Raw genomic sequence first — 4,554 nt, 5'->3', positions numbered from 1 at the left:
GCTGGCACAGAACCCCATTTTGCTTACTGGCAGATTGTGCAAATTGCTAGAACATTGCCCATATATTGCAGCACTCTGGGGCAAATCGGGTCGGCGATAGATAGATATGACATAGATATGAGATATGAGATAGATAATATGACATAGATAGATATGAGATAGGTAGATAGATAGATAGATAGATAAATAAAGATGATGCAGCACTCCACAATAATGCATAAGGTGGTGTTTATTCCAGCATGTGCAAAGACAACGTTTCACCAGTCTCTCACTGGCTTTCTCAAGTAACTGATAGTGACATAGGTGAGTATAAATAGACCTCCCATTCGGTCATGTGACATAATTAGCAAAACAATTTACATAAGTAAACCAGGTGCATACAAAATAACAGTGAATATCTTGAACATTTCATAACGTATAGAGTATCAAAGTATATATACATGTAATACAGTGATCAGAAATTAGATACTGATCATATAAAATGTGAAAATAACATAAGTATACATGCAGGGGCGTGCAGACGTGAAATGCTTCCGGTTTCCTCGCCATGATGCCTGTGTTGCAGAAACGCCGATCCAGCGTGATATTGAAGAGATTCGCGGCTGTTAGCATCGCTTCCGGGTTGGGAGGAGGTAGCGGCGTCTAAATGACGTCGTTGCTACCATAGAAACCTCTCTCCGTCATTAGCGCATGCGTAATGGGCCTGTGGAATGTAGAGAACGAACTGCTCATGCGTACTGTGAGTCGCGTCCTTGGCAACCAGTGCATACCTTAGCGATCTTGCAACCAGGACTACTCAGCGGCTTCGGAGGCAGTGAGCGATGAGCGTATCCATGTGGGGCTTTTTCTGAGGTGAGTACTAAGTCAGTCTCTTCACCACTAGTGGGTGTTGTTGTGAGGAAGAGAATGTGAAATCCCCATTGGAAAAAGAGAGAGTGGGGGGGACCTGCTCCGTCTGTCGTTGTCCTTGGCAACAGGTGTCCACACCAAAGCATAAAGAAAAGGAGGGCATCCCTTATTCATAAGCACACATAAGTCTCCTAAATAGGATAGACATTTTAGCATATTTGCCCTGTTGGTGTATTTGAACCGACCGCAGGTCCTGTCAACCATCATAATTTCGTTGAGCTGTCGGTGTATATGAACCGATCCCATGCTCCAGATCACTGTGCGTGTACCGGTACCAACTGGGGTGCGCTCTGGGTAGTAAAACTGAAAAAAGAAAGAATGTGAATACCATGTTGTATAGGATCACATTAGAGGCTCCCACATACACAGAAGGTCACACATATATCTCACGGACATAGACAACCCTGTCTAGTGTGTATTTGGGATATACGAGGGGGGTGTCTAAAGAGAGATGCTCATGGACATGTGCATACTCAGCACCAGGTCGAGTGGCTGTTGTCAGAAAAAAACCAACCGTAGCCACTAGCCGACCTAGACCCCTCATCCCACACACTATTGCAGACATGTGTCTATATAGGTCCCTCATTCATGAAAACAGTCATGCCGGAGCTCTGAGGAAATGGAGTGTGGTTGGTACAACACAAAACAGTAAAGTAGATGGTACAGGTGTATGAAGGCAAGTGTGCAGAAGGGAATGTTGCCCAAAAAAATTAAGTAGAGAATAGATATAAGAAAAATGTTAGAAAGGGGAATATAGTTGTCTGGATGAAAATTACCGCATAATAAGAAGAGGAAAGGTGAATGAGTAGATTATATAGTCCAGTGTGGAATCCAATGATAGAAATGGAGTGAACTCCGAATAGGTGGTCGGCATCATGGCAAGTACCCGGTGTGTAGGTGGTCTAAAAACAAAAGAGAGTAGCATAATTAAAATTGATATAATATATTGTAATATATACAAATGGTGTGATACCTATCACTATCACCTAAAGCTTGGTGGGGAAGCTGGTTATCAAGGGGCTAGGTCAATCAACGTTTAAGCATTTTGGGAAGCACTGTGAACTCCACATTGAGTCCTTTTGGTTTCAAACAATCAAGGTTGTGTATCCATCTAAGTTCTCTGGTTTTGAGCATGGTTATGCGATCACCGCCCCTCGTTGGTGGGGGGATGTGATCGACCAGCATGCCCCTAAGTTCAGATTCCATATGTTTGGCTTCAGTGAAATGTTTGGATACCGGTAAGTCCATACGCTTTTTTCTTATAGAGTATCTGTGTTGGTTTAAGCGGGCTCGGAAATCGTTCTTTGTTTCCCCCACATAAATCAAATTGCAAGGGCACCAAAGTATATAGATGACATGATCGCTTTCACATGTCAGGTAAAATTTAATGGGATATTCCTTCTTGGTTTGCGGATGTATAAATGTATTGCCCTTATTAATATATTTACAGCTAACGCATCTGAGGCATGGAAAACATCCTTTGGATTTGATAGACATATATTTCTGATTCTTTCTAGGACCTGCGATGTCAGCTTTAATTAGGTGGTCCCTAAGGTTCCGTGACCTACGGTAAGACATTAGAGGGGGGATTTGAAATTCTTTTATCTGGGGAAAATTGTTTTTAACAAGGTGCCAATGTTTTTTTATGGCTCTAGATTTATGGCTCTGAAACCGGAAGCATTTCACGTCTGCACGCCCCTGCATGTATACTTATGTTATTTTCACATTTTATATGATCAGTATCTAATTTCTGATCACTGTATTACATGTATATATACTTTGATACTCTATACGTTATGAAATGTTCAAGATATTCACTGTTATTTTGTATGCACCTGGTTTACTTATGTAAATTGTTTTGCTAATTATGTCACATGACCGAATGGGAGGTCTATTTATACTCACCTATGTCACTATCAGTTACTTGAGAAAGCCAGTGAGAGACTGGTGAAACGTTGTCTTTGCACATGCTGGAATAAACACCACCTTATGCATTATTGTGGAGTGCTGCATCATCTTTACTTTTCTGGATTGAGGAACCAGTGGACCCAGGTTCTAGGAATGCGTGCACCCCATCTCCTTTTTCATTTTCTTCTCCTACTCTGGACGACTGAGGTGCTGCCTTTATCTTTTTGCTAGATAGATAAATAGATATGAGATAGATAGATAGATAGATAGATAGATATGAGATAGATAGATAGATAGATAGATATGAGATAGATATAAGATAGATATGAGATAGATAGATATGAGATAGATACAAGATAGATAGATAGATATGAGATAGATAAATAGATAGATATGAGATAGATATGAGATAGATAGATAGATATGAGATAGATATGAGATAGATATGAGATAGATATGAGATAGATAGATAGATAGATACGGACCGAGGTTCAGAATATGCGGGCACCCCGATTTCTTTTTTTCTACATATTTTTCTATACATTTCTGGAGGTGCTGTTCTTATTGGATATCTAGATAGATAGATAGATAGATAGATAGATAGATATGAGATAGATATAAGATAGATAAATAGATAGATAGATATGAGATAGATAGATAGATAGATAGATATGAGATAGATAGATAGATATGAGATAGATAGATATGAGATAGATATGGACAAAGCCTAATGGTGTAAGGATGTATCAAATGACAAACTCAGCTCTGCTACATGGATATGTTATAGTTTATAATCACTATAATCTCTGTAATGGGCATAGCCGTAGTCTTCTGAGGCATGGAGCCTACCTGACTGACAATGGGATGAATGGCTCCCAAGAACACATTACTTAGTGCAGTTTTTTTCAGCCAGGGTGCCTCCAGCTGTTGCAAAACTACAACTCCCAGCATGCCAAAGGCTGTCCTGGAATGCTGAGTGTTGTAGTTTTACAACAGCTGGAGGCGCCCTGGTTGGGAAAGATTTAGTGTACACAGTATATCAGTCCTGGGAACTTTATAGACCTCATTTACCTTGACTGTAAAGCTGCTGCAGCCCCAGAAGAACAGTGGGGTAGTGTGTGGGCAGACAGGGGGTCTTTGTGGCTCTGCTTCTGAGGAGGACTTTGTGTCCCCCGCACATGAATACGTCCTCTGTGTCTTCAGATGAGTTCATTGATTAACCATTTCATCCCACTTCAACTAATTCCATTTCCCACTAAAATTAATTAGTGCCAAGTGACGACGACTTATTAAGGTAAGATCCCGGCTTCAATAAGGAATAACCCCCCCCCCCCAGCAGCCTCCACTCCATCTCCTATCATCCTGCTGTCTTCAGCTCCAATATTCTTTGCTGAATATTTTATCAATATACCTTTATAACGATTGGAGCTTCAGTCCTCTAATACAAAGCTCCAAATCCTCTGCATGGACATAATGAATTATAAGGGCAGATTGTAGTGTTTTTGCAGACAACACTAGGGGAGCTTAGTGCATACTGTATGACTAATGTATACAATGAGCTCCCTCTAGTGGTACCTGCAAGTAGACTGAACTTTGACATTAAAGGGGTTCTCCGGTGCTTACACATCTTATCCCCTATCCAAAGGATAGGGGATAAGATGCCTGATCGCGGGAGTCCCGCCGCTCCGGGGACTGATTACAAACGGGGTGCTGCCTGCATGATCACGGGCGTCCCCA

General features: G+C 41.3%; 1 long non-coding RNA gene across 1 annotated transcript; it reads right to left on the bottom strand.

Moving 5' to 3' along the window:
- Nucleotides 1-1,090: 1,090 nt before the first annotated feature.
- On the bottom strand, nucleotides 1,091-3,035 carry LOC130284663 (uncharacterized). Its single transcript, XR_008847113.1, has 3 exons — nucleotides 2,815-3,035; nucleotides 1,686-1,811; nucleotides 1,091-1,212 (listed from the first exon to the last, which is right to left on the bottom strand). It is a non-coding gene; the product is annotated as an uncharacterized LOC130284663 (long non-coding RNA).
- Nucleotides 3,036-4,554: the final 1,519 nt, after the last annotated feature.

The sequence above is a fragment of the Hyla sarda genome, chromosome 8 (genome assembly GCF_029499605.1).
Source record: "Hyla sarda isolate aHylSar1 chromosome 8, aHylSar1.hap1, whole genome shotgun sequence".
NCBI classification, from domain to species: domain Eukaryota; kingdom Metazoa; phylum Chordata; class Amphibia; order Anura; family Hylidae; genus Hyla; species Hyla sarda.
Note: the sequence above shows the minus strand (reverse complement) of the source record. Positions and strands in the feature narration are given on the sequence as shown.